The sequence below is a fragment of the Chionomys nivalis genome, chromosome 20 (assembly GCF_950005125.1).
Source record: "Chionomys nivalis chromosome 20, mChiNiv1.1, whole genome shotgun sequence".
Taxonomy (NCBI): Eukaryota; Metazoa; Chordata; class Mammalia; order Rodentia; family Cricetidae; genus Chionomys; species Chionomys nivalis.
In genome coordinates this window covers 212,173-225,400 of record NC_080105.1, presented here as the reverse complement: position 1 = coordinate 225,400, position 13,228 = coordinate 212,173, and the positions used below count along the sequence as shown (strand labels likewise).

The following is a 13,228-nucleotide window of genomic DNA, read 5'->3' as shown; positions in this document are numbered from 1 at the left end:
AATATAATATCCAAACTTTCTGGTGGTCTTAGCTCAGTCCTGTGATAGGTTCATTTGATCTCCCAAAAGGAGTCATGGCCCACCAGGTTGAGAATCACTGCTATCAACTGATATAAATAAATAGATGAATAAATAAACAACACTTAAAATAGAATGAAATTAAAAAACTGGGAAACATTGGAAAAAATAGAAACAAAAAGATTATAGCAGTCATGCCATTGAAGAAAATAAAATCTAAAAAATAATAATCAATAATTGACTTCTTAAAATGATAAAAAAATAATTGAACACTTAGTTATACTGACTTTGAAACAGAGTAAGCACTTCCCTGGTAGGGATAATGCCATTAATAAGAGAATGCATGACTTTGTCCCATGTAAAATGTTAGCTGCTGAGTGCTGTAAGCTGACACATGGAGTTACAGCCAATGGCCTGTGTTGCAAACACCTGAGCTGACTTCACTGTGTCAGCCAGGATTGAACATATCTGCATGGGAGAGTTCAATAATTGGAAACTAAATACTTAGGAGTTCAAGCTCTCCTCTCTAAACTGTATACTCACTAGTGTCTGTCTTCATTCACAAGGAAGGAATTAATGTATGATGGGAATTACACATTAAGTCACTCAGTGTGCCCCATCACTGTGTCCTTCCTTGTAATGGACACCGCTGCAGCCCATGGCCTTAAACTTCAGTCTAAGATCTAACTATTGTCCAGTATGTTTATTCCCTCCAGTATACACAATACACCATTCCTACTTTTCTGGTCTGAAGGGAGAAGCCATGCTCCACATACAAATCCTTTTATTGTTACTGCAATGGACAGTCCCACTGTATGACTCAAACTGGTAATTTTAGAGCTCGGTGGAGCAGCATACTTGTAATCTAAGAATGTATGATGGTTAGCCAAGAGGATAGCAAGGGCAATGCCCTATGGGGCTGCAGACAGGATTCAAGTCCACCTCAATCAGCACAGGGGACACTGTGTCACAACTGCTTTCCTAAGAGCTGAAAAATACAGCTGTTGTAGAATTGTTATACTCTCCTGGCACACAAGGTTGTGACCCCATAACGGCCCCTGAGTAGCAGGTCAGAGGCCTTCGATGGAGAAGTGGCTTTAAGGACTGGTTGCAAATCATGGTTGTCTCATGTGTTATAGGAATGTATCTTAATGACTGATTAATCCTGGTGAACAACATTTTCAAATCCTGATACTAATCTCTAACAGGCATAGTGTGAATGCTACTCATCTTTGGATATTTGGCATTGCAACCCTCTCTTACTTAAATTCTACTTTGTGTGACTTAATGTCTCCTAAGAACCAGTAAATCCTTATACCATTAATTCTATTATCAACTATACTCATCTACATCACAGTTTAGAAGTGGAGCGCTATTTTACACAGGAGAAACCATTTACAAGTCACACAAAGTTAACTACAGATGGATCCCAAACCTAAATGTTAAAAGTGCAGAACTTCTGAAGACACAGGAGACACCAGGAGTCTACGCGTTTGGAGAATGTGAAGATCTCTCTCCACATAGGATGATATAAGCATGACAGACACCACCATCTGTGGCTCCCGACACTCTGCTCCATGCGGACACAGCCCGGGCAGTGAAGTGATTCAGAGGCTGCCAGCAGAGAGCTGCAAGGTCAGGACTACTGAGGCAGGAAGACGCTAAACTCTGTATATGTCTGCTGGCTCCCATCTGGCTAGTGGAGGACCCACCACACTGTTCACGAGCCTCAGCGGCTGCTCCACCTAGGTTAGGAACACAGGCCCCTAGCTCACCAAGCTCGGCCACTCCTACCATCTGTGGAGAGCAACCCCTCACTCACCATGGTGCACCCGCCAAGCAGACATGCTCTCTGCCCACAAGAGAGCCCTAGAGGCAGTGCGTGAGAAAGCTGAACAGGAACAGAAGTCAGCTCCTGGAAGAGCCCTCCCATCTGACTGGCGGGTCTGTTGGAGGCTATGATTGGCTGGTGAGGTCTGAGTGATGGGACCAGGGGAGCAGAAGGGATTCAGCATGGTGAATTAACTGGCTTTTAATCTAAACAAAGACCTGTCCCAGATTGGCTGGAATTTTATACCAAATTCAACAGTAAGTCACTACCAGATTCCAGCTATCCTACTACTGCAAGCCCTGAATATTCCAACACAGTTGAAGCACCTTTAAGACCAATTTATGAAAATGACAGAAGTTCTTAAAGAAGAAGTAAATGAGTCCCTTAAAAAAAGCAGAGAAAGGATAAATGAAGTATTGGAGAAAATTAATAAATCTCTTAAAGAAAGCCAAAAAATAAATGAAGAAACAGTTGACAGAAATGAATGAATCTGTTCAACTCCTTAAAATGGAAATAGGAGCAATTAAAAAATATGAACTGAAGTAATTATGAAAATGAAAATCTAAGTAATCAAATAAGACCAACAGAGGCATGCTTCACTAAAAGAATACAAGACATTGAACAGGGAATTTCAGCCTTTAAAAGCATGATCAAAGAAATGGACATATTGATCAAAGAAAATGTTAAACCTAAAATTTCCTGAAACATAACCTCCAAGAAATATGAAACACTAGGAAAAGACCAATCCTAATAATAACAGGAAATGGAGAAGAATCTCACCCCAAAGGCACAGAAAAAAAAATTTCAAAAAAATTTATAGTCAAAATCTTTCCCAACTAAAATGACACAGGAGAACACAGGCCCCAGAATCAACTAAGTAGGGCTCACAGGAGCTCACAGAGACTGAAATAGCAATCATGGAGCATGTAGGACTTTGCACCAGGTCCTCTCTATATTATATTATCTTTGTGTAGCTTGCTGTTTTTGTGCAACTGATAACAGTGGGAGTGGGGGATGTCTCTGACTCTTTTGCCTGCTCTTGGAACCCTTTTTCTTCTACTAGGTTGACTCATCCAGCCTTTGATATGTGCCTAGTCTTATTTGAATTCTCTGGGATATTTGCTCTATTCTGAAGGGAAATGAAGATTGAGTGGATCTTGTGGAGAAGGGAGTAGTGGAGAGGACTGAGAGAAATGGAGAGCAGAAAAACTGCAGTTGGGATATATTATAAGAAAAGTGATGTGTGGTGTCCTCTTATAAGTGTTGCTTTTATTGGGTAATGAATAAAGCTGCTTTGGCCTATGGCAAGGCAGAATATAGCCAGGTTGGATGAGATATATATAGAGAGTAGGAAGAATCTAAGAGATGTCATGTAGCTGCCAAAGCAGAAAGTCACCCCCAGAAACTCATGGTGACATGGAGATTAATAGACATTGGTTAAGATGAAAGAGTGAGTTAATAAAAAGCCTGAGCTAGTAGGCCAAATGGTGCTGTAATTAATATAGTTTCTGTTTGATTATTCAGGTCTGGGTGCCCGGGAAATGAATAAGCAGTCTCTGTTTACAAGAAGAATAAATTTTGAAAAGAGAGAGAGAGAAACATGGACACAGTGAGGGAAGATTGGTTCATGATAACACTAAAACTCAGCTGGGCAAACAACAAACCCTTTAGCTCTTTACCAGACAGGTGGGGATTCATTTTCAAAGAGCTTAGATAGCACTATCCATGAAAAAAAAACAAACATATATATATAACCTTTGCTGCTTATACTTCCTGTATGTAGTTCTCCATGGCAGATACCTCATAGCTTGGGTATCTCAACATCCTGTCATCTAAAAATACATCTCTGTTTTCATCTTCACAGCTTCATGCAATAAAGTCTCAATCTCCTCAGTGGTTTTCTGACTGCCAAACATAGATGGATGCAACAGTGCTAAACTAAAACTAAAGAGGAAAATCTATGAACTATAAATTTTGCTTCTTTCTTTTTTCCAGAAAAACATCAACATGCCCCCCCCCCAACACACAATTTGGCTTCTAAGTTGTTATGGATGCTACCATGCTTGGTTCAGAGTTCCAGCAGCTTCTGCATGAAGTTGCTTTCTCAGATTAGGAATCAAGTTGAATCCTTTGAGAAATTGAAGACTTAGATAGATAAAAACCTTCCTAGGCTTCAAATAATAAGGGCCTTCTTTTTAATGGTTCCAAACTTCTTGAAATTTTGTCATCTTTTTCATGACAGGACTGCTATTTGAATCTTCCTAGTGTTGTTTTTCTCCACAAAACTGACTTTTCATTTCTATCCACAGCACTCATTTTTTTTCTACTGTAGACCTAAATAAATCATCAGTAATAAACAGCCAACAGAATCAATGCTTTGTCCAAGAAATTACCCACTTACTTTTTAATTTTCCCTTACACAACTTCTCAGGGAATGGAGAAAATTGGAATGATTTGGGAAAAAATATTATACAAATGACCCATAGATAAATTTTTCATGAAGTCTATTTCCCACTGAAATCCTATAAACTCAAGCTCCACTGTGTACATTACTTTCAACACCTCCATATTCCCAGTCCTACAAGAATAGTTAATTAAGCTCTGTGTACAGTTTTCTATGGCTTTTAACATCTAAATTGCTAATATCTTCCACATTCCTCCAAAAGACAACATTCCCACATTCTACCCAGCAACAAAATCACTTTTTGTGTATCACATTTTGAACTAATTTGTTCCTTTCTTGCTGTTATTGAATTCTCTAAATAAAAGCATCTGAGGTAATAAACAAGTTTAACTGATATTTCCAGATCACAACCCACAACTGTGGAAGCTTAGGATAGAAACTCCAGTTAGGAACTGAAGGCAAGAGACATGTTTACTGGCTTTCTCTCTTGCTTAGTCACTCTCTCTTGTTTAGTTAACCTTCTTATCCCTCTCAGTCCCACTTGCTTAGGGTATTGAAACCATCAGTGGAAGAGTCTTCCCACATCAATCATCAATTAACAAAATTTTCCCAAACATAGTAAGTACCAATTTTGATCTGGGCAAAGCCTTAATAGATGGTCTCTCAAGATGACTCTAATCTACATCATGTTGACAGCTGAAGCTAACTAAGGTAGACATGATCTTTTAAACACAAAAACAATATATTAACCATATCAAACATGAAAAACTAGAAAACACAGATAGGCCAAGAAATGAGGAAAAGTAAGCCTCTAAGATCAAGAAGAGAAAACTAAAACTGTTTCTCTACAGAAACTTTCTAAACCAAGAAATGCTCAGGGACCTCATAATATAGTAAATTTTCTGGAAAAGAATGATGAAGATCTATAATTTTATAGAGAAACCAATAAATTTAGATGATAATTAATAAAATCAACAATATAGATGGTATCATAGGCAAAACAAGACACAAAGACAGGCCTACATATACATATTATAGTTCCTTAAACAAGAATCACAAGATACTAACCAAAATTAAATAACAAGAAATCACTGGCCAGCATTTATCCTGTGTACACTAGTTCTCTCCTTCACTGATAATAGAAAATGGATTGGGTGAGGAGAGCTGTTCCACCAAAATTGTAGAAATTTCCATAAGACTTTCTGATGATTTAACTTTATAAAGAGTTTTGATTACTAAAAGGATCCCATTCTCTTATAAAAATAAAATTATATGATTAACATCACTTAGGCACAATTTTATTTCCTATGACTGAAGATTGCCTGTAAGTTTGCATAAGAGTGAGGAAATAAAACTTTTTCAAACCAAATGCAAGAAAACAAATTTTTAAAGAAACGGTGTATGATTTGTATTATATACTTAAAACAACTTGTTTTGCTATAATTGTTTTATGAGTCACAAGAATTTTTGAAAAGAAGTTTATCCCCACATTTTGTATATGTTTATTTGTGAGAAAGAATGTCTTCCATGTATATACAGGTGACATATAGGAAAAGAGGGTATCAGATCCCCTGAATCTAGAGTAGCAGGTGGTTCTGAGAATCCCAACTCAGATATTGGGATATAAACAGGCCTAATAATTTCAAGTCACCAAAATCTCTTAAAATATAGACTGATATGAGCTGAGCAGCACTTTAGCTATAACGCTCTGGTTATCTATGGGGAAAAACCTTTACAAACTTATATAGCTACTATGGAAATCAAAATGGCAGTTCCTCAGAAAATTGGGAATAGATCCACCCTAGGATTCTGTTGTACAAGTCTTGGGTATATACCCACATATGATCCATCCTGTAGTTAGTTTTTTACTGTTTGGCTCTTTTGGGAGCCCACCACCCAGCTCCCAAATAAATCACATGGAGGATTATTCTTACCTATGAATGCCCAGCCTTAGCTTGGTTCTAGTCAACTTTTCTTAGTTTAAATTATTCTATCTACCTTTGCCTTTGGGATTTTACTTTTATTCTATATACCTTTCTTTACTTCTTAATCTGTGGCTAACTGTGAAGCTGAGTGGCTGGTCCCTGACATTCTCCTCCTTCTCTTCTTGGTCCTCAATCCTTCTCTCTTTCTCCTTTTATTTATTCTCTCTGTCTGGCATCCCAACCTATCCCTCTCTTGTCTAGCTATTGGCCATTCAGATCTTTGTTAGACCAATCAGTTGTTTTAGGCAGGCAAAGTAACACAGCTTCACAGAGTCAAAAAATGTAACATAAAAGAATGCAACACACTCTTGCATCATTAAACAAATATTCCACAGCATAAATAAATGTAACACACCTTCAATTAATGTTGTACAACATTTCCCATTTTGTCTAAATAAAAAATGAAAGGTTATAACTTTTAACTTTCTCCACAGCTGCCATTTCCTTTTCATTAGCATTAAAAAATTAAAGTTAAAAAACTACTATGCAATGTAAATCTAGATGTCTTAATTACCCCTTTCTGTTTATTAAGCATACATTTTAGGGGGTCAGATGAATTAATCAACTAATTAATCTTTATCAATAAAAATTGGGAGTCAGATATCAGGGGTAAAAACCTGAAAGATCAGAGAAACAGTGGAAGTCTATGGATATAAATTTAAGGTCAATTTTGTTAAATGAATCTCTGATCTTGTTTAAGGTATTATATTTGTTCAGTTCATTTATGATAATGTATAGTTAAGAAATACAAATTAATAGATAGTCATTAATAATACTTAAACTTGTATTCATGTGAGTTAGGTTTTCTAAATGTACAGAGATATATTTCATATGGATAGATATTCTTCAAATCTTTCAAAGACATATAGAATATGGCATTTTAAATGTTTTTCAAACTTATGCCTTTTCATGACAATGAGACATGTCTCCTTCTGGTAGCCCCAATTATTTCAGAGGGGTTGATGGGCATTGAGGGAAGTTATTGTGGAATTTGCCTTCAATGTGACTAGGTTAGCCATTTGGGCAAGAAACTGCACTTGACTGGATTGCTTGATGGTATGTTGTATAAACTGAACATGCAGGACCTACAAAAAAATGACTGATAAAGTTGCCTAAAAAAGGTTAGATAGTTCCTGCTTCATGAAAGAGTCTGTTAGACAGTCTGCAGGACACAGAAAAAAGATGCCAATATAGGTAGAACTGTCTTTGAAATTTTCTGCTTCATGGAAAAATCTACCAGACACTATGGGCCTCTAGACTGAAGATGGATACCCTAATGTTACAGAAGAACTTTGGGAGATTGTCCAGGTAGCAAAATGTCTTTGTCAATTCTAGAGTTTTGGAAGTGCTTATAATTACTTAAGTAATATATATCCTTCTAAAGTCTTTGATGGAGTTGAAGCAAGACCATTTTATTATCATAAAAGATAGATTAGATATAAAAACTTTAGACTCACAAAGATAGAATACATGATAAAGTATTTTTCTTAATTTGCCAAATGTAAATGGACTAAATATTATAACTATAATTCTTGCTTGATAATTGTTTCGTTATATGTAATCTTGCTATATCAAAGTTAAAACCTTTCTTTTTATTTAGACCAAATTCCCCTCTGTATGCTGTGAATATGTTTTATTCCCATTGGTTAATAAAGAAACCACTTTGGGCCTATGGTAGCACAGAATAAAAAAAAGGTGAGAATTCCAAGCAGAGATAGAGGAGAAAGGAAGACAGAGTCAGGGAGATGCCATGTAGCCACTGAAGGAGACAGATGCTGGATGGAACCTTACTGGTAGGTCACAACCATGTGACAATACACAGATTAATAAAAAGGGGGTAATTTAAGATGTAAAAGTTACTTAATAAGAACTGTAAGCTATTGGATATGCAGTTTTATAATTAATACAAGTTCTGTATAATTATTATGGGTCTGGGTAGTGGGAAAATGACCAAGCAACCTCTGTCTATACCAGTATATAATGAAGTTTGCAAGCTATACAGCATACACATGATTAATGTCTAAGTTCAAATGTCATGTTAAGTGTTCATGATTCCTTGACTACTAAGGGATCTTACAAAGGAGCACAAATCAGCCTGAATGCTTCACTGCCTGAGGGAATCCAACAGTCTGTCAGGAACTGGGAGGTATATTGTGATCCAGGAACCATGGACTTTAACCTAAAAAACTTATGACACAGGCCTCTCAAGGCAGTTAGGTCAGGGCAACTCCATGGTTCCCTGAAAAGCCTATTGCCCACTAAAATCCTATGACCTTGACCTCCACTGACTGCCATTACTCTCAACATTCCCATCTTCTAAGTCCTACAAGAACAGCTGATTAAGCTTTTTGTCCAGTTTTCTGATATCTTCAGCATTATTATAAGAGTCAACATTCCCAAGTCCTTTGCAGCAACAAAATCCCCTTTGAGTCCCATTTTTGTTCCAACTTTCTTCTCTGTCACTGTTATTAAATTATGGTATCAAAAGCAGCTCAGGTAATGAACATGTTTATTTCGTTGTTAACCCTATTTCACAATTCCTTTTTATAAGAGCTTAGGATAGATACTCAAGCTAATAACTAAAGGCAAAACACATGGAATCTGGCTTTCACTCTTACTTTGTCACTGTCTTGTACTCAGCTAGTTCTCCTATCTATTCCTGGGTTGCTTGCTCAGAGATACTACCAACTCAGTGGAACAGCCTTCCTATATTAATCAAAATAAACACAATCTCTCTCAGGTACCTTAATCAGATATTCTGATCTAGGCATACTCTCCTTTGGTATTTTCTCAGATCACTCTAGGCTATGTCATGCTGATAGCTGAGGCTAATTAGAAGAAAGAGACAATAATATACAAGAAGTTTTTTTATCATGATTAGTACATTGCCTTTGAATCTTTAAGCAGCAAAAACACAAACATGAAGATAGATATGCCAGGAAATGGAAAGAGGCAAATGTTTAAAATAAAGAAGAGAAAACTAAAGCTGTCTCTCCACAGAACCTTTCCAAACCAACAAGAACTCAAGAAACTCATAACATGAAAAATCTGAATACAAAATTGGTGAGACCATTATTTTCCAGAAAATAAACAATATACTTAGAAAACAATGAATAAAATTAACAACATAGATGGGTAGCACTGACAAACAAAGACAAATTATGCTCCTTTAAATAAAAACTACAAGATTCTAACCAAAATCAAACTCTAAGAAATCACTGACCAGCACTCATCCTATACACTTCAGTTCTTCATTCTTTACCAAAAATAGAAAACGGCTTGGGTGAGGAGGGCCATTCCACCAAAACTGGAGAGATTCATTTGGCACCTTCTCATGTCTTACCTTCATAGAAAATAGTTTTGACTACTAAAGAAAAACCTCATTTTTTTTCTTAGAGTAAAGAAAAGGATGTCTGTTGAGATTACTTAGACACCGTATTGCTCCCCCTGATTGATGATTGCCTGTAAGTCTGCAATCAGAGTGAGGAAATAAAAACATTTTAAAACAAAATGCAAGATAACAGATTTTTAAAGAAACAGTGGACACCTAGAGGTACTTGTTTTACTCTAATTGTTTTATAAGCCTCAAGCACTTTGAAAACAATTTATTGCTATTTTTTTGCATATGTTTGTGCATGAGTGAAAATGTCTTCCATATGTATACAAGTAACACAAAAAAGAGGGGTTCAGATGCCCTGGATCTAAAATGGTAGAGTTATGAGCCTCACAACTTGAGTGTAGGTATCTGAACTCAGGTCACCTCCAAAATGAATATGTGCTGAGCCACCTGCCAACATTCATAATACCTTTTATCCAATAAACCAAAAGTCTCTCACAGATTAACAACAAGAGCAACAAAACCTAAATAATGAAAGAAGTAAATAAATGATCCTTGAAAACATGATGTATCAAAACTAAGATGACGTGTATGGTAAATTTGCACCATATATGAATACAGTACAATGACAATTCCTAACAATTTATAACAGGAAAACTGATTACAAAGCTACATTCATATTGGAAGCACTCAGAGTAATCAATGGGATTATGAAAAAATAGTACACAGATTGGCATACTATGACTTCTTTCTGGGCGGTGGTGGTACATACCTTTAATCCCAGCACTCAAAAGGCAGAGACAGGATGATCTCTGTGAGTTTGAAGCCAGCCTGGTCTACAGCATGAGTTCTAGGACAGGCTCCAAAGCTACAGAGAAGCCCTGTCTCGGGAAAAAAATTACCACAAAGCTGATCAATCAAGAATGTGTATGATATTTGGGAAAGAATAAAGAGGATGGAGAGAAAAAGCCAAGAACAAAGTCAGGAAAATATAGTCAGCTATTAATCAAAAGACCAAAGGAAACTTAGTCAGAAAACATGTGATCTTGACCAATGTTACCCAGCTACCTATGATTCTATGTGTATAGAAATGAAATAAATAAAGACTTCACAATTTTTACAAAATTACTTCGAAGTGACCCTTAAACTGCTGTTTCTGAGTTTCCAGCTACTGATATTTCTTCTATATAGGCCCCATATTCTAGAGCCCTCTCTGCAAAAAGAGATGATCTCCTGCTATGGTTCTGCAGCCCCTTAGACCTCTTTGTTTTTTTTTTTTTTTTGGTTTGTTTTTTTTTTTTTTTTTTTTTTCGAGACAGGGTTTCTCTGTGGCTTTGGAGCCTGTCCTGGAACTAGCTCTTGTAGACCAGGCTGGTCTCGAACTCACAGAGATCCGCCTGCCTCTGCCTCCCGAGTGCTAGGATTAAAGGCGTGCGCCACCACTGCCCGGCCCCTTAGACCTCTTTGTGTTTTCAGGTAAACCCAGACACATTGATGCTGAATCCCAAAACAAAATAGAATAACTTCTGCTTCCTGACAAATGGATTATAGCACAAGATATAGATTCTGACCTATCTACCTGCCCAACACCATAAAAAACCTAAGAAACCTCTGTAGCGCAGAAAATCCCTTTGTCCCCTGGAACTAAACATCACTGAATCACATCATTGCAGCTGCTGGTAGTAGAAAGTTAGAAGAATTTTAATCATGTATTGCTAAAAGACAACCAACATCACCATAGTTCTACCAGCTTTTAAACCATTTGAGACATTTATCAGACAAACTAGAAAGTAGACTGCAATATTCAGAACTTCTAGAAATCAGATTATCAGTTTTCAAATCTGTCTTCTCACTGCACACCAAAAGCATGACTCTGTACACTGGACAGTGATATTACAAGCATAACATCCTACCATTCAAGGGCTGCAGAGTCTTCCTCTCCCCAGGAAATCCATACATAGGGAGGCTCAGAGGACAAGGAGCACTGCCCAGGTCATTACACAGAGCAACAAAATGACAACCTGGCTCATGGTCCATCCAAATCCAAATCCCAGCAGAAATGACAATTCAACACACCTTCTCTGAACACCCTACACTCCTTATGCCATAGCTTGTGGTCTTCCTTACACCTCATTACAACAAAAGCAGAGAAGAATCCTGGAAAGAACGTGCAACCTACCTGCGACTATTAGTCCTGCTTGTTAAGATTTCCAGAGTCCCTCATTGGCTAAGGCCACCCTGCTGGGCCTCAGAATATTATGAGCTCCCCTAATAAGTGATCAGAAATGACCAGACAGCAAAGTACTTCCTGTTCTGCCCTTCCAACTCAGTAGACAGGGCCCTAGTCCAGAAAGTTTGTATTTTAGTAGAGCTTCATCCACATTCCTAGACCATACCCTATTCCTCATCCAAAGCCCAGGGTCCTTTGTGTGCACATTCCATTACATACTCAATGTGCAGTGCAGCCAACCCATCACCTCATACCTGGGAAATCCTGCAGCCAAACAGAGGTCACATTCACAACTGTTGTTAAAGAAAAATGGGCCATGAATGAGAAGATAATAAGGGGTCATGGTAAAGCTTTGGGACAAGAAAGAGAATGTGAATATGATATAGTTATAATCTCAAAAAAATTATTTTGAAACGTTGAAATAGGATTTATGGCCATGTGCTTCAGAAACTAGAGATTTATATTAGAGCACATCAAAGATTTCTCAAACCTTTTATCTCAGGATGTATATTTAAAACCAGTAAAATAACAGTCCTGTTAGGCAGGGCCACATTTTACTCAGATCTATTTTGGTTGAATTACTGTAACTATAGCAATTTGGTTTCATGAAAAGGTCAGTTGTTTATTTAGATTCTTGATAGCCCTGGCCTGTGGACAACAAGAAATGGCCACCAGGACATTTATGGAACATCTAAAATTGATTACCTAATTCCTAATTAGGTAATTAGTAAATAGCTAAACATTGCTAATGTCAACTACTGTTGAAGTAGGAAAGTTCTCAACCACTGTCCTGTCTCTCCCTTTCTGCACTGTGAATCTACCAGCTTCAAGCTTGACCTGTGTACTCAGTTCTTGCACAGATCCCTCTTCAAAAAGACAGAGATACTGGAGGTCACTCACTAGCTGTTCTATTTTTCCTTCTCACAGACCAGTCAAGGCCCTGTCCTGAAGGAGTTTCAGAACTGTCTACCCAGCACTGGGCAGCAGAGGCAGGATTGGGTGTTTAAAGAAATTTCAATTACATAGCATGAGACAACAATATTATAAGCTCATAGTCTCCCACACCAGTATGGCAGAACCTCCCCCACCCCCAGGGAATCTACACTCAACTAAGCTCAGAGGCCAAGGGACATCACCCAAACTAACAGAACCTGTCTGGATCATGGTTCATTCCTTTCCAAGCAGCTAATAGCTCATCAAACCTGCTCTTCCTGGTCTGGGGACAGTGGCCCCTACATTTACCATGGCATGGCTTTGTGGTCCTCCTTACAGCTCCATTCAGCAGAATAAGAGAATCCTGGGCTTCAAGACATTAGCAGCTAACCTACTGGGTGAACAGAGATCAAATGTCTCAGAGAGCAAAACCCCTCCAGGTTTGTCCTTCCACATTATGGTGAGACAAGACCCTAATCTAGGAAATTTG

At 37.7% G+C, this 13,228-nt stretch overlaps 1 protein-coding gene across 1 annotated transcript in view; it reads right to left on the bottom strand.

The window, feature by feature from the left end:
• LOC130863110 (zinc finger protein 431-like) overlaps positions 1 to 13,228 on the bottom strand; it is a 70,187-nt gene that overhangs the window by 35,158 nt on the left and 21,801 nt on the right. The window lies entirely within an intron of this gene.